This window comes from Lacerta agilis, chromosome 9 (assembly GCF_009819535.1).
Source record: "Lacerta agilis isolate rLacAgi1 chromosome 9, rLacAgi1.pri, whole genome shotgun sequence".
In the NCBI taxonomy this organism is placed as follows: Eukaryota; Metazoa; Chordata; class Lepidosauria; order Squamata; family Lacertidae; genus Lacerta; species Lacerta agilis.
In genome coordinates this window covers 64646501-64668186 of record NC_046320.1, presented here as the reverse complement: position 1 = coordinate 64668186, position 21686 = coordinate 64646501, and the positions used below count along the sequence as shown (strand labels likewise).

The 21686-nt window shown below is 45.9% G+C and overlaps 1 protein-coding gene across 1 annotated transcript in view; it reads right to left on the bottom strand.

Annotated features, from left to right (window-relative positions):
- Window positions 1-17871, bottom strand: part of SLC4A4 (solute carrier family 4 member 4) — a 198023-nt gene extending 180152 nt beyond the window's left edge. Inside the window, exon 1 of the mRNA XM_033160895.1 lies at window positions 17769-17871. The gene's annotated coding sequence lies outside the window, so the exon portion shown is untranslated. The remainder of the gene's footprint in view (window positions 1-17768) is intronic.
- Window positions 17872-21686: the final 3815 nt, after the last annotated feature.

Below are 21686 nucleotides of genomic sequence, written 5' to 3'. Positions count from 1 at the left end.
GGAGCTATACAAATTTAATAAATAATAATAATAATTCCAAAACATTCCTATTTTAGAAATAAACTCAATTTACTTTGAGTAAATTACCCCTTATCCTTAAAGTTACGGATTTCAGTGTTTTGCTTGTTTCATTAAATTTATATGCCACTCGATGGTAAGAAAACCTCAATGCAGTTTTTCGTCTTTTGTCGTTCACCAGGCCTTCTGAACATCACCTGAAGCAAAAGTACAAACTCAAAAGCAGAACTTTTCAGCGATTCCGAATGAACAGCCAACAGAAAGCCGAAATATTCACAGTCTTGTTTCACCTCACTCACAGTATATCCAACACCGAAACACGTTCATGTTCGCACGACCTTAATTCTATCACAACATCGATTTGTGAATCCTGCAGATTTTGCCTCTTTCAATCCCGTCCATTTTAATGCAGTTCTACTGCAGGTTCCATAATTCCACCAGAATTACTATATGCCAAATAACATTACATTAAATATCCCATCACATACAGTATACCCATTTTTTTTCATTCTGTCTCGTTAAGTTTTCAGCCATCGTTTGTCTCCCAAGCATCATCAATATGGCAACAGATTTATTGCTGCTATATAACGCAGGATATTCCATGCAAAAGGCAGCCTGTTTACTCTACAAATGTCATATGCAAAGTTCAGCAATAAATAATTTCTAAAAGCACAATAGAATTTGGCGTTTCCAGGAGACTAACAAACCCTGTCACTTGAGAGTACTACTAGTAATCCCATACTGGAGCAAGGGGTTATTAGGTGGTGATCAAAGTGTGCTCTGCACATTATCAGGAGCAAGCTTTGCAAGTTCTAACTGTTCCAAGGCTGAACTTTCAGTATCCACAATAGGCTCTAAAGGGTAACCCTGGTTTCAATGCCCCACTGAATTCTGTTGGACTTGTATAAGGGTTCGTTCAAAGCAACGGTATTTGGGGTGAAGCCACTCAAGTTTCCAAAAAGGCACACGACACCAAAGTCCCAGATAGCATTTGCTTGGAAAATTCCTATCAAGAATCGAGAATGTCTTTCAAGCTTTTCTCTCTCACATCTGGGTATTAAAGCGTGCATTTTACAGGGTCATCCTGAGCATGCTCATTCAGAAGCATGTCCCACCACGTTCAAGAGGATTCGCTCTCTAGGAAGACTGCAACCTCAATCACTGTCCTTCCTCAGCCTTCACCAGCATTTGAAAATCGCCAGGCAGATTTTGCAACTGGATATTGGCCACTTGTGACCAACTGAACGTGCCCAGGAGCCAGGATGGTGCCTGATGCTTCCACCACCTGGAGGTGCATGCCCGGGGATCCTTGAATCTTGGCTGTTTTCACACACCAGCAAGACATCCTGTAGAATTCTACCCATGATACTTTATCTGTACAATCAGAACAAATTTCAGGAACCAAAAACTCATATTGAAAAATACATGTGGCCCCAAAATGGCAACTAGACATTCCATTTTGGGGACTGTAACCCTGGTTTAGGGATGCGGGTGGCGCTGTGCGTTAAACCACTGAGCCTAGGGCTTGCCGATCAGAAGGTCAGCTGTTCGAATCCCCACAACGGGGTGAGCTCCCGTTGCTCGGTCCCTGCTCCTACCAACCTAGCAGTTCGAGAGCAGACCTATTTAAATTAATCAACCTACCGGGTAACCGAGTCATGCTCATTTATTTCAATGGGACTACTCTGAGTAGCTGAACACCACCCATGGATCCTCCCCTCTAATTATCAGCTTCTGAGACCAAGGCCAGACCAAGGTACCTGGAATTAGGTGTAAGGTTCAACTGCACTGAGCCAACATTAGCCTGATAGCCAGATATGATAAAAAGCTGTTAACCTTGATCAGAAAGTTTCTGCTCACATCAGAATGCTGAGGCCAGGAAATCCCAGAGATTATAATCAACGAAGCGAGCTGCCTTCAGAGTATTTTAGCTTCATTTCTGACTGCACTATGGAGAAGACCCTGAACTCCCTTGGGGCTAGGATGCACGAACCTGCTTCAGAATTATACGCAAGGATGTAGAAAACTGCAAGAGCGTTCAGCCATTTCTGCTCATGCAGCACACACAAAAACAGTTGCAATTTCCATCAGATGGACATGAGGTAGGCAGCAGAGTAAAGGTTGGTTATTGGCACAGTTCAAACACACAGTTCTATGTATTTGTTCAGGCCATGCACACACAAAAATGTCTTCTGGAAACAGATTCTCTCTCACTACAGAAAAACACACACATCGTTCTCTCTTGCCAAGCGCAAGATGCAGTGTGTAAAAAGGTTCACTCATTCACAGCAATAACAAGGAGTACCGGTACTTCCCTTACTCAGATTTGGCTTCATGACAGGACATGGACAACTCACTAAGTGATGATAGGACAGCATAATGCTGCTTATATGCCCATGACTACCTGTGATTGTCTCAGGAAGCAGTTGCTGCAGTGTTGTTACTTAGATGGCACCAATTGTATTATTTCGATTGATTTATACAGTGGTACCTCTGGTTACGTATTTAATTTGTTCCGGAGGTCCCTTCTTAACCTGAAACTGTTCTTAACCTGAAGCACCACTTTGGCTAATGGGGCCTCCCGCTGCTGCTGCGCCGCCAGAGCACGATTTCTGTTCTTATCCTGAAGCAAAGTTCTTAACCTGAAGCGTTATTTCTGGTTTAGTGGCGTATGTAACCTGAAGCGTATGTAACCTGAAGCGTCTGTAACGCGAGGTACCACTGTATATGGCTTAATGCCAAAACTGGATTCTATACAAAATATAAAAAACCAGTTGCACAAACATTTAAACACCCCCACAATTAAAACAGTGGGATGAGGGTGGCGCTGTGGGTTAAACCACAGAGCCTAGGGCTTGCTGATCAGAAGGTTGGCGGTTCAAATCCCCGCAGCAGGGTGAGCTCCCGTTGCTCGGTCCCTGCTCCTGCCAACCTAGCAGCTCGAAAGCATGAAGTACAAGTAGATAAATAGGTACCACTCCGGCGGGAAGGTAAACGGTGTTTCCGTGTGCTGCTCTGGTTCACCAGAAGCGGCTTAGTCATGCTGGCCACATGGCCCAGAAGCTGTACGCCGGCTCCCTTGGCCAGTAAAGCAAGATGAGTGCTACAACCCCAGAGTCATCCCCGACTGGACCTAATGGTCAGGGGTCCCTTTACAATTAAAACACACAATAAAATAATGTCACAACAGAGACACACAGAGGTCAGCAGCATTTGAAAGCACCAAATGGTAAAAGTAGGGAAGAGTTTTGTGGAATGCCCCCTTCTGAACCCCCTTGCCTTGACCCGACCCACCCACCCCCCCAAAAAAATCAGTGCAGTCCTCGAAGGAGAAAGCCAATGAACTGAGACCAGAACTCTTGCTTTTTTAAAACAAAGGTGGTAAAATTAAAGTTACAAACTTTCAGCATGGTACTTGACACACCTGCAAGTGAGTCACATCTGCAACTGCATAATATTCTAGCTTAATTTGGACAAGACATGTGAAAACTGAACCAACAACAAAGGCTTAGGAGTGCAGCTGCAGAATACAAATTTACATAATAGGCAATACTCATTGAGAGGAATATAGAATAAGAAAGTTGCTCCAGGTCTTTCCCAGTTTATTTACACAACACGTTGTAACATTAAACTCTGTGCAAGAATAGTAAGAAATCTGCCCACTTACAAGAGTTTGGAAACGGACGTGGTGTAGCAAGTTTATTAGTCCTTGAGGAGCTTGACACTGAAACTAAACGCAGAATAGATGGACGCTTTCTCCTCCATGCAATTGTGTGCCTCTGAATCACCTGTTTAAATCTCTACACTTGTCACAGAGTAGAAAGACGGGTTTTATACCAGCTTTTCCTTCTGCCCCCTTTCCAGTTTTCTTCTCAGTTATTTGTTGACTTAGGAAGAACAATGCTCCGCCAGAGCCGTACATCCTGCTCCAATACCAACCATCGTGCTTCTATCACATTTGCAAACCTCTCCCTCAAAATACCATTACAGTGGCGGTTGCCTGCAAGCTTCGAATTGTTATTTTCCAGGCACTCAAAGGTCTGCCTGTTTTAGCAGGCGTGCAGCAAAAAAAAAAAAAAAAAAAAAAAACAGGACGGTTATCAGGCCTCAGGTGGGCCTGATACACCTGCGAGCTACGTTTGGCTTGGTAGGTCACAGGTTTCAGAGGCAGGTGGCGGCCTTACAGGTAATCCAACTCACCTCCTTACAGGTTCACAGGGAGTTTGGAACAGCTGAGAAAAAGGAGACTACTGTAAGGGAGCAAGTTCAGCAGAGTGCTAGGACATAAATCACTTAGTACGAACTACGGACACCTTGTTTTTTTTATTGTGTTTCACATACCATCACATTCTACATCCCTATGTGAGACACTCCAGAAGACAGGGGTATGAGCCCCCGCAAGGAATCGAACAGCCCTGCTAATCACTATCCCTCCCAGATTCACCACGAATAATGAACTCATTCAAGCTCGAGTAGCTAATACAACGAAACACAGGCGTCTTGCAAAAGGCACAGTACCTGTGACTCAAATCCAACTAGAGTCAGTGGGGCTTAAGCCTCATAGAAATGAACAGGACTTAAGACAGCCACAACATACATAAGCTCCATTAATGCAATAGGGCTTAGTTTAGCTGGATCAGGACCAACATTTATATTACAGATTAAGGGCCAGGGCAAATGTGAAATGCAGCGTAATGGCTCCGCCTGCTCTGTGGCTTTTAGCTGTTTCATTAGATTGATGGAGTTATTTTAGTATGTATTGGTTGTTTTTATTTTCTGCTCTGCACCCTGCCCTGGTATCCATAAAGGGCAGTATATAAATATTTTTTAATACATGCACAGATATACCCTAGGGCTGGGAGATATGCTGATATGTGGTCCAAAAATGGTTTGAAGTCCATACCATGATATCATTTTAATGTTTAACCTGTCAATTATATCACAAATCAGGGCGAGTGTTATGCAAAAAATCACAATACAGGGAAAACTGTGAAGCCAGCCAATGCCTCTAAATAGCTCCATCCTCATTTCAGACATTGTGAAATATTGGTATGTCGTGATGTTTAGCTGCTGGTATATCACCAAGTTGGAAGTCAGATACCGCCTAGCCCTAGACAACAGACTGTCTGAACAATGCCACACCAGGGAGCAGGTAGGGGAGAAAGTTTGTCTGAGTTCTCCGTTTAAGAAAAGAAAAATCCCCACATTCATGGAAAACTCATCCCATCAGGGAGAAGAATAGGCCGCAAACCTTCTCCATAAACTGCGAGGTGGAGATTCAACTTGGGAGTAAAACTCAAGTTGCTCCTACTGCAGGAGTGAGGAATGTTTTTCCACCCAGGGGCAACATCCCCTAATGGACAACTTATAGGTAAAGGTAAAGGTACCCCTGACCGTTAGGTCCCATTGCGGATGACTCTGGGGTTGCGGCACTCATCTTGCTCTATAGCCCAAGGGAACCGGTGTTTGTCCACAGACAGCTTCCGGGTCATGTGGCCAGCATGACTAAGCCGCTTCTGGTGAACCAGAGCAGTGCACAGAAATGCCGTTTACCTTCCCGCCGGAGCGGTCCCTATTTATCTACTTGCACTTTGATGTGCTTTCGAACTGCTATGTGGGCAGGAGCAGGGACCGAACAATGGGAACTCACCCCATCGCAGGGATTTGAACCGCCGACCTTCTGATCGGCAAGCCCTAGGCTCAGTGGTTTAGACAACAGTGCCACCCGCGTCTTACTAGGGCTGAATACTAGAGGTGGTTTGGGCCACAGGAACAAGTGGGTACACACTCCTCTCTATCCTCCATTCAGGCAAGCAAGGAGGAATATAAAGTTCAAGCACACATTCCAGTCTGGCAAAGACAAGAAAGGAGAGTGCAAATTAAGGTCACTAAGGGATGTTTTCCCAGTAGTGATGTATGGAATTGAGAGCTGGACCATAAAGAAGGCTGATCGGATTGATGCTTTTTAATTATGGTGCTGGAGGACACTCTTGAGAGTCCCATGGACTACAAGAAGATCAAACCTATCCATTCTTAAGGAAATCAGCCCTGAGTGTTCACTGGAAGGACAGATCCTGAAGCTGAGGCTCCAATACTTTGGCCACTTTATGAGAAGAGAAAAGACCCTGGAAAAGACCCTGATGTTGGGAAAGATGGTGGGCACAAGGAGAAGGGGACGACAGAGGATGAGATGGTTGGACAGTGTTCTCGAAGCTACCAGCATGAGTTTGGCCAATCTGCGAGAGGCAGTGGAAGACAGGAGTGCCTAGTGTGCTCTGGTCCATGGGGTCACAAAGAGTCGGACATGACTAAACGACTAAACAACCACAACAAGGGATGTTACTTGGGAAAATCAAGTGTGGTTGGAGTGGCCGTGTGACCTGGAGAGAGTCCCAAAGGCCAGACAGAGAGGCCTGGGGGTGTCATGGGCTAGTTGGATGCAAAGGAATGGTGGGAGGAGCTAGTTGAGGAACCACCAAGGGAAGAAGGTTCAGAACCCTGGGAGTGGTGGTGAGACAATGATGAGTGGTCAGAGGGAGAAGGCGGGGAGGTGGTGTCAGAAGCTGAAGAGGTAACAGGGCCTAGGGAGGCAGGGACGGAGGGAGTCTGTGGCAGACGGAAGTCCAGAATCAGAGGCAGAAGCTGAAATAAAAGAGGGGGAAGGGCAAGAGGCAGAGATAAGTCTGGCTGGTGAAGAGTCACAGGTGTGACAAGCTGCTATGACAAGCTCCCATCCCTCCTGGTCTCCCAGAACCAAGAGAGGCATAAAAAGAGTGGAGGAGAGGTTGGCTTCACATAGGCACAGTCTCCAATTGCTTGGGGGGGGGACTGTAGAGGAGGGGAGTTAGGCATCTGTGTGGAGGCAGACACCTTCCATCTCAGCAACTGCTTCATGGGGGCAAGACCTACCAGAGACGAGTTGCTGTGCTCGTTAGACCTGACATTCTTGTGCTGATAGTGTCTTTGCTAATAAAGGGTTAACTCCAACTTACACTGTGGGATTTATTGCTGGCTAGCTCCTGACACATTCAGCCCCTGGCCCTGAGGTTCCCCACCCCACCCCACCCCCCGTACTACTGCCTCTTCTGCACCAAAGTTGCACATTGCCAGATCTTCAAACTCAATTGTCATACAAGCAGGCTACGGGGAAACAAATTTGCAAGAAACCATACTAAAAGGAATATTCATAACTCCGAAAATAGCTGTAATCCTTTCCTTTTAGGACCTGGTTACCAACGAAGTTTCCCCAAGAAACTTCATGCGCAGAAGCTTACGAAAGGGCCAAATATGTGCTGAAGGCTTCTAAAAGCCCTCTGTACACACACGCTAAATCTCCTATATTGCGCTGCTCACCGAGCCATCAGGCAACACTACACCACACAGGGGGGACGGGGGGGGACACCTGACCTTATCAATACTGGTTAAGCAGTTTGAATAACCAAATTTGCTATGCTGGAACAGGAAGCCTCCAGGAACTAAAGAGGAAAGTTTCTTCCCCAACAACCAACATAAAAAGAGATTTCCTGTATTTCTAGTTAGAAGTGGCTTAAAGCGTTGCGAAGAGAAAGTCCCTGCGCCAATTGTGTGCCGGTTTTGACGTATTTTACGTCAGAGAACAGAAGGAGCATATTGAAAAGGAGCTTTTGCCTCTCCTCTCTCAATTGTACAGCATGAGCTATCAGCAACACGATAATCTCATTAAGCTGAAAACTGAGAAGGTGCGGAGTCTACAGGCCATGGTGCTATGTTCTGACTGTGTTCCTGGATACAGGACTTCCATAAACAAAGACTGACCGAATGGTGGACAAGCCAATCCATTTCTGTACTTCTGCAGACACTGACATCTGGCTGTCTTGATAGCAACAGATGGTCAGGCACGGGAGCTGTTGCTTTACCCAAGCAAACCGTTAATTTCTTGTCAATATTTACACATTCTTTCAAACAATGCAACCATTAGGAAGCACTTAAAGAGAAATGGAGATGGTAGAAATTACCAAGGCCGGGTGCATCCATTTATCCTCATTAACTCCTCGTTAAATGAACCAGATACTTGATGGGAATATTTATTCCCTACTGAGCGGAACGTTTGGTATTCGGCAGACTTCTTCTCCCTCTTTAAAAGAAAGAATGGGAATTGTCTTATTAAACTGGTTTTTCAAAGCTGCCTAAAATCAGATATTACCGGAGCCCCGAAGTGTTAACAGACATTAATTAGCACCAATCGTTTCGCAGCAACTAGCCATACTTCCATTATCGATCAACCTATTCAGATGTGAAAGCAAGAACGTTCCTGGGGAGTCAGCCTGCCTTGCAGCTGTTGCAACAAAACTTTCACCAATTAGGTTCTAGCGCCCTCACTAACAGCCAGGTAAGCTCAAGAACAACAGACTTTACAAGCAAATAATTGTCTTAAAGCAAGTTGTCTCACCATGTTCTCTATAAGCTTGACCTGCGCGGCAAAGCCACTAGCTTACCAAAATGCATGTCGAGAATGAATGTTCTTCACTTCCTCAGCTCCTAATTCTCTTCACTCTGTGTGCCTTCACCTCTTTCCTTTCTCAGGCACCTGCTACCTCCACCAACCCGTTTTCCCACTGCTACCTGCTTACGTGTGTGCTTCGTTCACAGCACCCCGACTTCTACACCACTTCTTACTCTTTTCCATCTCAGTTCTGCTTGCCCAGCCCCACAGCTGACACAATGCAAACTTTCCTGGCCCCAGGTCCTAAGTGAGGTTTCCTCCCACCCCCCAAAATCCAGCCTTTTCCTGTTATTCCCTTTTTTCCCCTCTACCTACTTTTCTCTCAAATTCCTGCTTCTCGGCCTACAGTGCTCCTTTTCACCCTCCCTGCCCCTTAAAATTCCTGACTTCACGGGCCCTCTTTGCTTCTAGCATCCCAGTCATCCCAACTACCTAGCAGTTTATCTCAGAAGTACCTTTAGTACACCCTATGTGAATTTCATTTCTCTCCCATCCAAACTGACCTTTCACTTCCCTCACAGAAGTTGCACTGTTCGTTATGATTCCGTTGTGAACACCTACCCCGTAAGCAATGAAAACACGACACCAAAGGAGACTGGACAACGGGGAATTAGGGAGTGGGGGGTGGGGAAATAACCAGGTTTATATTCTATAGTAGTGTGTTAAATCCTACTGTCCCCTTTTCAGATTATGCAAAATCAGCAAGTGGGGATATTCTACTGATAACATGGGATACAGTCATACATCGTGTTACATACACTGCAGGTTGCGTACGTTCAGGTTACGCACCGCGGCGACCCGGAAGTAACAGAACGCGTTACTTCCAGGTTCGGAGGTTCGAGCATGCACAGACGCATCAAATGACATCATGCGTATGCGCAGAAGCACCAAATCGCATCGCGCACATGCGCAGGTGTGGCACTTCATGATATGGACGTCACGGGTTGCGAACAGAGCTCCGGAACGGATCCCATTCGTAACCAGAGGTACCACTGTACTTAAATCTTGATATCTGCTGTGCATTAGCAAAAATTCAAAATAATATCAGTTGAATGCAATGCTGAAAGGATCTGCCAGCAACACGACTCACAGGGACATTCATTCCCTAGGTGGGTCCTGAACACGCGGAACCAAACTGCATCACCCATTATCAAAAACACATGTAAGCCTAAGCCTTTCTGCAGTGCCAGCCTACAATGGCAATGACATGCTAGGTGTGTTTGTCTCCACCCTGCTCCTACCTGAAAGCCTTGCAGCCTCTTCTGCCGTTCTACAGCACTGTGTGGATGGTTTGCAGCCATACCAATAGCAGCGATGAGAAATTGTGGCTTGACATGTAATAAGCCCTGTGTATCCTTGTGATTTCTTAAATACTGAAAGAACAGAACACACCCACCCAACACCCAAAAGGTGGCATTGCTTTTTCCGTGGTTCACTGCAGGCTATACAGCAGGCTTCGTGCATTAAATAATCCAAGAGTCCTGTGGCACCTTAAAGATGCATCTGGAAAACTGGGCTTCCGTCCAGGAAAGAGCCTATGAAATAATGAATTTGTTAAGTCTTTTAGGTATAACAGGGCTCTGGCTGGTTTTGCTGCAAGAGACTAACATGGCTACTACCCCCTCTGGAAATTTTTTACATGAAATAGTTTGCAAATCAGAAGCTGGCCTCAGGCATGTGCCTCTTCCTCTCCACTCCCCATTGTGCACAGTGCATGTCTCTCTATGCTATATTTGTTCTAGTCCACTGTCGTGCTGGTGACAGACTGTGTATGCTCCAGGGGGAGGGAAACACTGGAGACAGGCAGGGCAAGTGACCGAGTCGGCAGGTGGAGGGGTTGGCTTGCAAAGCAAACCTGGGCACCAGCCCCCAATAACATACTTGCAATGGGAAGCCAAAAAAATTGTGGATGAAAATGGAAAAGGGAGCAGATATTGTTGCAATTTGTGTACGGTTGGAAACTGAAATCAGACGAGAACAGACTATTGGTATCCTTTAACATTCATGCTGTTTTGAAATCTGCAAATGGTATGTTATTAATTACTTTCTTTACTCTGTTTCGATGTTTCCTTTACGCCGAGATGAATGCAACTTGCATAAATAATTGCATACGTTTTGTAACCTATGTTAAACAGCAGACAACAAGACAAATAATGTAGTATTTGGTGGAAACTGAACAGCAGCAGAAGAGAAACAGCGCGGTGGTCATGAATACAGGTTGGAACAGAAACACCTGCCTTCTGTACATGAGAAGCGGACACGGAGCAATGGATTCAAACTACAAGAAAGAAGATTCCACCTAAACATTAGGAAGAACTTCCTGACAGTGAGAGCTGTTCGACAGTGGAATTTGCTACCAAGGAGTGTGGTTGAGTCTCCTTCTTTGGAGGTCTTTAAACAGAGGCTTGACAGCCATCTCTCAGGAATGCTTTGATGGTGTTTCCTGCTTGGCAGGGGGTTGGACTAGATGGCCCTTGTGGTCTCGTCCAACTCTATGATTCTATGATCCACATGCTCCAGCTGCTGCTTTATGGGGAAGGGTGAGATGAATCGGATGTCCTCCTCCACACGTAAAGGCCTTCATACGGAATGTGTGTTTGAGTGGGGAAGGCACTCGACTGCTTCTCCCCCAGGGGAACCACATCATGGCCACCCAGTAAGCAGCTAGAAAGGAGAATGGGCCACATGTACAGCATTCATTGCTCTGCCCCCGTTAAAAATGTTTCCTTAGGTCCCCTCATCCACCCTTCTATGCCAACTCACAGTTCACAGGAATTCTGAACGGCCTAGCAAAACGCCCATCAAATGCGGATAAGAATGGAGGGAAGTTTGTATATTGCAAGAACCGGAAGAGTAAATGAAGGAGCTCTGCCAATATGTGAGTTGCACAGTATGGGGGAGGCAGCAGATCTTGCCAACCCATCCAATGTCCTCCCCCTGTGCAGGGCTTTGCTCTTCCACGTTGACTTATACGGGAGAAAGTAAAGCTGGGCACTTGGATAGGGGACAAATGTTAGGTTCCGTCTCTTGGTCACACTAATAGTGCGACAGAATTCCGGGTTGGGGGGGGGCTTTGTGGAGATTAGCCCATTTAGCAGAGGAACGCAATCTATCAAATCATGCCACGAAACATGAGAATAGGAAAGAGCAAAGTGCCAGATGCCCGATAAGATTCTAGATCAAGAGCAGTTGCGAGTATTAATAAGCAGACACAAGTTACTCAAGCTGAATAGGCTGTGCCACAAACTGTACAGTGATGAAAGCAAGAAATACAAAGCTAAAGGCTTACCTAATCCCTAACACAATTTGAAAAGGAGAAGAAGCTTCACCCCACTTCCAAGAAACATTATGTGCAATGGAGATCCACTCACATATCCTGTCTCCTAGCGAACACACAACCAGTGAAAACCAAAGGAGGGGGAGAAGACTGCAAACAAAAGGCAGGCTTATTACAACACTATAGTGATCTAAGGGGGGGGGGGGTTACAGAGAACAAAAGGATGCTAAGACACCAAATTCAGCAGGCCAAAAAAGAGGGAACAGAGCACACCAGGATCAGCAGGAAGTTTATTTCAAGAAAGCAGAGGGCAGGTTGTGCAAGAAGTTAATTCTACTACAGCGTGGGCATGCAATATTTCCTCTTTGCACAGTGTAAGATTATTTTGATATTACATGCCTTATAGAAACACGTCTTCCTAGAAATGGGGAGCCAATGACACTTCATCCGATTTAATCAACACCAAGTCCTTAAACAATGCTTTTGTGTTTATCCACTGTTCTTTTTCTAAATGAAAACGCAGTGCTAGACTGAACTGGAAATGCAATATTAAGCAGGTGAGGAGAGGAGCAGGTGTAGGTTCCATAGCACCTTTCAACAGGCTAAACCACCTGAACTGAAGAAGGCTCAACGTTTTGAACAGTGCAGGGGAAACATGTGAATTTTGTTATTTCAGATCCGGGAGGGTAAACACACACACACACACACACACACACACACAAATTGAATGCAATAATTTATACAGCCATCCAAAGTGGCGTAATATGCACACTGCAAAAATTGCTCTTTCTATAGATGCACAGGCCCTGAGACTCAGGCTGGGGTCTGATGGCGCGAATTGGTAGTCCAAAACTTTTGCAGATCGTTAGGTTGGTGAAGACTTAGTAAAAGGGTAGAAGCAAAACCCATACGAAGGAAAAGTGAATTGAGCGGCATATCTGTTTTATTATTTATTGTTGTTGTTGTGTTGGCCTCTAGGCACTTACAGTCAAGTTTAAAAGCAACATCTATCAAAAATGTAAACAACTGAATCAATACATAAAACCCTTGGCAAGGGGAGCGAGCAAGGAATGACTTATCAGCAATCCAGAGTAGAAGTAGAACTAATGTAGAACCTTTGACTCGGCTGGATCAAACGTCACCAGGAGAAAAGGAATGTCCTAACCGTGTGCCAAAAAGATGTTAGTGTCAGCACCAGACAGACGTCACTTGAGAGAGCATTTCACAGGCACAGGAGGAGCCACAATCGAAAAGGCCCTGCCTCCGTGCCACCTTCCAAGCCTCTCTCTAACAAGGAGACACACGAAGAAGGGCCTATGTTTGTGCTATTTCTGCACAAACCTCTGAACAAACAGCTATTGCTTTCTCGCAGACAGGTACTACATGAGGGAGTGTCTGGCTTGCATGAGTTATATCTAGAAGTGGGCCATGAAAACCTCACTGTTTCTCATCCCACCGATGTTACCAGGGTGCACTTTAAAAATCAGAACTGGAGAGCAGTCTGCCTAGGTGTGAGTTGTTTCGCTTTAAGAGCGAGATCAGCCCTTGGCGGGATCCATCATCACCTTTCTTACTTGACAGATCAGGCTGCAGTTAAACACTGGTATAAAAAAAAGCATTTAGAGTAGCCTTTTCCCTACATGCCTGGGGGTGATGGAAACTGAAAGCCCCAAACATCTGAAGGGCCACAGGTTGGAGAAGGCTGGTTCAGAGCAGCAGAAATGACACAGTGGAAGATGTCTTTTTCCTCCTGCACACTTCTCCACCACCAGATGCACAGGCAAGATTCACACAGTATCGTATTTCACCACATAACCATCACCACCGCATAATAATGTATTCACCAGTAGCCTACGGCAGTGTTTTTCAACCTTTTTTGGGCAAAGGCACACTTGTTTCATGAAAAAAATCACGAGGCACACCACCATTAGAAAATGTTAAAAAATTTAACTCTGTGCCTATATTGACTATATATAAAGTAATTTTTCAATTTTTCCCACGGCACACCAGGCAACATCTCGCGGCAACAGTGGTTGAAAAACACTGGCCTACGAATACGCATTTATCTCTCGCGCATTGCCAGTATACCGCATTTCCGTAGGCACAAAGGGAGCGGGCAGGCGAAGCTGCCATAGGTGAGGCACGCGATATGGCAAGACTCGCATCTTCCCGCGACAGCTAAACTGTACAGTGATACGTCAACATGCAAAGACTGTTTGGCAAGAATAATTTTTTGCTTCACGTAATGGTCGCACCTCACATTTTTGCAAAAATATGCAAGAAATGGCATAAAATGTGGAGATTGTGTGGGGAATTACAGTACCTCCCAAGGCAACTCTCTTGCCTAGCACCTGGGCTGTGAGTTACAAACATGGCCTGACCTGTTCCCCCCCCCCCGCAATTTCTTTGACCAGCCAATACCAGTGTCAACACAGCACACTTCTGTCCCTTCAGGAGGGACTGAGCTTGGTGCCTGGCGCTTACAGACCACAAACGTGTGTCCAACCCTTCTGCTCTTTCCTTTGTTTAAGCCCAAACCTTGCAATTCCAGACAGAAACCTTTATTTGCCACAGTGGCGAAAACTGGAGGAAATGGGCAGGTACGAAGATAATTGCTACAGGCAGGACAGAACAAAATAAAATAAACAATTCCTTCCAGTAGCACCTTAGAGACCAACTAAGTTTGTTCTTGGTATGAGCTTTCGTGTGCATGCACACTTCATCAGTGTGTCTTCAGAAGTGTGCATGTACACGAAAGCTCATACCAAGAACAAACTTAGTTGGTCTCTAAGGTGCTACTGGAAGGATTTTTTTATTTTTTTATTTTGTTTTGACTATGGCAGGCCAACACGGCTACCTACCTGTAACTGGAACTAAGGCAGGACAGAGTTCCAGAAATACATTTCATTCATGCTTTTCACTGAGCAGAGCCTTTAAAATAAGCATTGGCCTGGTTGAAACAGGCGAGAATGAATTGCACGCGCAGGCAAGTGAGCGGACTGGCAGAGGAGGAACAGAGAAATCCATCCTTCTTCTGCACACAATATAAAAATGCTTTATTTTCTTCATTTTGTATGCCTATTGCCAGCAGGCTAGCGGGTGGGTGGAATGGCAAGCTAGTTACGTTTGCGGACTTGATTTACAAGGCTCTACTAGCAGCAATAGATGGTGGTAGTTCTGGCAAAGAAGTACGCCGGTCGATAGCTCAGTCGCTACCAGCTCTTATTGCGCCTCTTCCCAAAGCCTCAAATATATATCCCCATCTCACAACGCAAAAACCTCCAAGCCCACCGCCCCAATTTTCCTCCCTCATCACTTCCCACTGCCTCCTTCCTCAGCTGTTCCACATGCGAGCAACGCAACTCCATCCAACTTGCCATTGATATCCCCAAACCATAGTCAAGTCAAAACCATGGGCTGTGCACAGTTGTGTCTTCTTAAGCCATTTCTGTGCTCAGTATCACACACTCCATAAGTGGATTTCCCCCTACAAATGAAAAAGACCCAGGTGCTCAATTTTCTCCCCGCGCCATGGAAAAAAGCAGCTGGGAGAGGTGATTCTGAAGGGGTAAATGGCAGGAGGGAAAAGATTTAAACGGTTGCTCCTGCCTGCTACTGTCCGCAGCAGCAACCTCCAGAGGCTGCTTTTTGTGTTTTTTTTTAAAATAAAAATAAAAATTTGCACAGGCAAAGCAACACACAGCTTTGTGAAACATGTAACTTGGTCCTCAGTGAGAGCCAGTGTGTAGTAGTGGTTAAGAGCGGTGGACTCGTAATCTGGTGAATCGGGTTTGCGTCTCCGCTCCTCCACATGCAGCTGCTGGGTGACCTTGGGCTAGTCCCACTTCTTTGAAGTCTCTCAGCCCCACTCACCTCACAGAGTGTTTGTTGTCGGGGAGGAAGGGAAAGGAGAATGTTAGCTGCTTTGAGACTCACAAAGCGAGATATCAAATCCAAGTTATTATTATTATTCTCAACTTTCAGTACCTCGTCTACCTGGGCTTATAAACTGAATGTTTCCAAGCCCAAAACCTCATCTCCAAATATTTCCTTTGGCATATTAATAATATCTGTGCTCCCCGACCTCCACAACTTGCTAGTTTAGATTTTTAATTCTGTGGGGGGAAATGACTTCCATTTTGCTTATGAGACAGTAAGGGATGGGGCTACAAAATAAATATGCCCCATTCCTATACTTCGCTGCCCCAAGGCCCTCTGCTCCACCCCAGCTGTGCTCAGATTCCAACACTGATAGTTGACTCGCTTTGCAGTCTCTCTGACCTGACCCTACTATTTCCCACATCTAGTGTTCCTGTATCTCTATCAAAAACACACTCCATCTGCTGGCCACCTGAAGCAGGAAAAAAAAAAAACCTCTAATCCTCCCACAGATCCCCATTGGTTGATATTGATATAAACCTCAATGCTACTCTATCACTCTCTTCCACTATGCAAATTATTTCTCCCGGCTTCCTTCCCACAACAGCGAGAAATAATTCCCTTTCCCTGTCTCAGCCAATCCCGATTGTCTCGCTCACCCTAAACATATCCCTCTGGGCAAACTATCCTTGCAGATCCAGCTATTTTCAATCTCTTGCCTCCAAGCAAGCAGCCCTTGAAACCCAAACTCCAGCATTGCTTTCCAAGCTACTTCCCTTGTCAATCTTTCCCCACTACCCCACACCCCCAAATGCCTAGCCTTTCTTCGGTAACCCTACAACTTATATCCCAAACCACTAAACCCTGCTGCTCTCTTTGGACAACCAGTGCTGAAATTCTCCCCGACCCTTTTCACCTTTCTGCCAAAATTACCTTGCAGTCCCTAAACAACTCCTGAGATTCTCTGCATTCCCACTACTTTTCCCAGACCTCTCAAATATTGCCCTTTCTCCTCTTCTTCCTGCAACCCCCAGTATTCCCTGGGTCAGGTTTGGCTCTCTGCAGAGTTTCATTTTAGCCAGAACTCACCAAACCTTAGCTATGTGCATACATGCTTTCCATGCCCAGGTTCAGCCTCACAAGAGAGTTCCTCAGAGCATGTGCAAAGTGCTTGCCTTTCTCACCTAAGTAACCATGATCACACCGGATTGTAAGCAAGAGGAGCGGGTCCATATGCGCAACTTTCGGACAAGTCTGAACACACAACACCCCTTCCAGAACCGTATGTCAGAACTTAAACTATTGCCCCTCCTGCCCATACAAGAACCCCCCATACCTCTAAATCCTGCACTTTTTTAACCACCTACCCCCATTGCCTGTACAGCGGTCACTTCCCAATATATGGAAGTTAGATGTGGTGTGGGGGCACTTTGCACATGCTCTGCAGCATACATTTTTACAGTCCATTCCCATTTCCAGCACCACCAATATCATTCCACCCCCGCAAAAACAAACCAAAAAAACTTTTCGTCTGCTGTCTTTTTCCCACTTTGTGCCTGTCAATTATTTAAACCTTGTCAGCAGACCAGAGCAAAAAGCTTTGCTTTATTTTAATCCAGGCTATAAATAAATAAGTACAAGGAAATATTTTTTTAAAATATTTTTGTTCTTCAAGTCTAGCAAACTGTGAAGAAGACCTGTCCCAAAAACTAGTGCTTTTTTCTGGGGGTGGTCTCAAGTGTATGCAGTACCGGCACCTCACACACACACACCCCAAAAATTGTGGCACTTTTACTACAACTTCATGGTGCGTACTGGCACCTTAAAAAAGAAAAAAGCACTACCCCAAACTATTTTCATGTAGTCCTTAAGAGCGTCAGAATGGATTTGGGGGAACCCTGCTTCCAAAATCGCCTCCCTTCCATCCACGAATCTCGCTCGTTGGCCGGCCGGTCACTTTCTCCCAGCCTTAGCCTACCTCGCGGGGCGGTTGTGAGAACGCAAGAAGAAAAGCGCCAGGCGGGAGCAGGTGAGCTGTTTGCGGGAAGGAAAGCGAGCGGTAACGAGAGGGCAACTCCCCTCCTATTGGCCCACCCCCGTCGCCTTCCTTACCTCCGGGGGTCTCCTTTGCGTCTCTCCTCCAGCGCGGCGGCCGGTCGGGGCTGCCGGAGCAGCAGCAGAAGAAGAAGAAGAAGGGGAAAAAAGAAGGCTTCGAGGCGAGCCGGGAGCGGCGCGTGCCCCCGCGCCCTTATCCGGAGTCCTTCCCTCTTCACAAGCCGGCGGGCGGCTTCGGTGCAGCCCCAGAACCTCCGGCAGCGCCACCCAGCTCAGCCCGGCGACGGACGGAGGGAGAGCCAAAGGAAGGAAGGGAAAGAGAGAAGGAAAGTCGCCTCAACTTGGACGCGAGCGGCGGCCAAGCGCAGCCCAGCCAGCCGGTCCGTCCGTCCCCTCCAGGAAGGAGAAAGGGAGCGCGTGGGTCGCCGCTCGCTCAATGGCTCCCTCGAAGGCGAGCGCGTCGTGTCCCCTGCCCGCTTGACTCGCCTCGCCTCACGTCAGGGGGCGAGCGAGCGAGCGAGAGCGCGCGCCAAGGCGGGTCGGGCAGCCCCCCAGAAGGCTCCCTTTCCTTGCGCTCCTGCGAGACGGCGGGGAGAGAGGCGGAGGCGGAGAGAGAGAGACCCGGCAGCCTCCAGCGCTGGGAGCTTCCTCGCTTCGCCCGTCCAAGATTTAAAGCCGTGACTCGGTCGCCTCGGCACCGCCTCCCTCCCGCCCGTCCCCTCCTCCTTCTCCCTCCCTTCTCCTCCTCCCGCCGGATCCCATTCCTTTGCCAGCCCTGGTGCGCTCTCGCCGCCGGGAAGCGTCACGGGGGCCCCGGCCAGCCGGAGGGGGAGGAGCCACGCGGCCTCCGCTCGGGAGATCTAACCTCCGGGCGCGTTAGATCTCCCAGGAGGATTTTGCAGCTCCCAGGATTTTGCAGCTCCCAGGAGGATTTTGCTGTGTTCTCCCCACCACCACCACCACCTTGAGAATTGGAGTCCCGTTGTTCAATCTGTGGCAAGGGGCGAGGGATTGCGCTGGAAGGCAGGCTGTGGAGGAATTTGCAGCTTTTTCCTTAGGGGGTTGGTCTGGATGACCCTGGGGGGGTCCCTTTCCAACTCTACAATTCTGTGATTCCTATTATTCTTCCATTTCCAGAAATGGCGAAGCTGACAGGAAAAATCCGAAACCAGCATAATCCAGTGTTCCAAAAGGACTGGAGTAAATTTATACGATATCTAAAAGGTTATGGCAAGCAATTAACATAGCTAGCAGGGTTATCTGAAGACTTGTAAGGAGAGGTTTTCTACCTTTCTATATTCATTTAAATTCTGAGTTATTTTGTAATGAGTGTAATTAGAATTTGAAAACATACAAATCTAAAGCAGGGGTCGGCAAGGTTTACAGGCCGTGGGCCGAATCACTCCCATGGAGCTTGTCCGTGGGCCGGACTGGCGCAGGCCGACACCAGAAATCGTGTCTGTGCATGCCCAGATGCCAGAAATCTCGCCTGTCTAGAAGCAACTTTCTGGACATGTGTAGATGCGATTTCTAGTATCTGCGCGTGTGCAGACACAATTCCCAGCACCGCTCGGCAAGTCCTCCGTGCGCTGTGCACAGCGCACAGGGGACTTACCGAGTGGGCAGCTCACTTCAGGGGTGGCTCATGGGCCAGTAAAATGGTCCTCATGGGCCGCATCTGGCCCATGGGCCGCGCGTTGCCGACCCTTGATCTAAAGGTTCACTTTGAAAGCCATGAGGCGGGAGGGAGGGAAGTCAATAGGCTCTAGAGAGCCAGGGAGGTAAAGTGGATAATAGTGATGTGAATGTATATTATTAAATGGAAAATATATTTAAAAAATTATACGTAAAAAAAGAAACCTCCTCTGTGAGTTGCAAGTTGTGCCTCCCATTCATATAATGGGACTTGCACAAGCTATCATGCCCAAGGTTTGTGCAGAATAATGTAAAGTGGATAATGATGATGTGAATGTATATTATTAAATGGAAAATAAATAAATAATATATATATATATTTATAAATATTATTCTTCCATTTTTCTTTCTCTCACAAACACACACACTCTTTTAGCCTGGCCAGGTGCTTCTTCTTATTGTCGTTGTTTGGCTGGTGCTTCCTGTTACAGCTCAGTTGGCAGAGCATGAGACTCTTACGGTTGTGTTTTCGAGCCCCACGTTGGGCGAAAGATTCCTGCACTACAAGGGGGTTGGACTAGATGACCCTCGCGGTCCCTTCCGACTCTAGGGCTTTATGATTGCTTATTATTGTTCCACGCCACCCCCAGTCTCTGAGCGGCGCGAGATTCCTGCGGTTCAAGATTCACTTTTTCCTTTTGGACAAGAAGGTTCAGCAGAGACTGTCGTGTCTTTATGATATATGGTTTATTTACATACGTACAACCTGGGTCTAGATGCAGAGAGTGCGGAGCATTCACATCCTAGCATGGTCCTGTTCCTTCCATTGCCACAGCCTCCGATTCCAAGAGACTCCAAACATCATGTCTGACCGCTTCCGCAGCATAAAACAAGCAGCGCCCCTTCTCCCTGCCCCCTCTTGCAAAACTGTCTCTCATCTCAAGAAGGGGTTTTACCCATTTGCTGTCCAGCCCAGACTCTCTGTTAATGGCACTTTTAAATGGTCCATTTCTCTTTTGTGTGTGTGTATAATTTTTATTAAATTTTCTGTTTTGCAATTTAAAATACTCACTTAAACAACCTTAAAATATCAATGATTTCCCTTCTTCCCTTTCCATGGTTCATTTTACATATCATAAATCCCTGCGTATTTTCCATAAACGAAACCATTCAGTATTCCATTATTACACCCATCAACACTTGTTTACACTGTTGAATTTATCTTAATGCTGCCAACGTTTTTCAAGTGTACACAATTCCCCCCCATATATTCAAGAAACATTTTCCAATCTTCTTTAAACGTATGTTCTTCTTGTTCTCCTATTCTATATGTTAGGTCTGCAAGCTGCGCGTATTCCATCAGTTTAAGTTGCCATATTTCTAGGCGATAGCAATAAATTGTTAGATTAAAATAGGGTATAAGAAGGTAGAATTGTGATTTTGTGTATTTTTGGTTAGGAATAAGATCATAGATATAAGATGATAGACAAGGATTAAGAATAGTTGAGAAAGAAGTATTTAAAGGTGTTATAAAGTTACTACAGTATATTTGAAATGAACGCAGAAGATAACCAAAATAAGGTTATAAATAAGATTAGTTTAGTTAAATAGATGTTTGTTTGTTAGGTTTTGTTTTTTGTCTTTTTTAGTTGTGTTGTTGTGCATTGTATTAGTGTTTTGTTTTGTATTTTGTATCTATTTTTTGTATTTTTTTTAAATACCAATAAATTCTTATAAAAAAATTAAGTTGCCATATTTATTTAGTTGGGACCTTGCTCGCTTTCCATTTCTGGGCTAACAAAACACGAGCCACAGTAGTAGCACACATAAATAACCTTCTTTGACACCTGGGAATTTCCGTCTGAAATATCCCCAACAAAAAGGACTCTAGGTTTGTTTGTTTTTTTGAAAAGTACTTTTAAACATTTTTTTCAATACATTATAAATAATTTCCCAATACTGTACTCTTTTACACTTTTAAAGGTAAAGGGACCCCTGACCATTAGGTCCAGTCGTGTCCGACTCTGGGGTTGCGGCGCTCATCTCGCGTTACTGGCCGAGGGAGCCGGCGTACAGCTTCCGGGTCATGTGGCCAGCATGACTAAGCCGCTTCTGGCGAACCAGAGTATATATACAGTATTATTCATTTTAATGTACTTTAATTTTAATACGGCCAACCCCTTTTAGATCAAATCTCAGATCAATTTTAAATTGCATTTAATATTGATTCTGTATGTGTCTTTTTTTTGTGTGTGTGTGTGCTGGTCGTTGACCGTAATAAAGTACTTACTTACTTACTATACAGTATATTGGACTGTACTGGACCCAGTTATTTTGGAA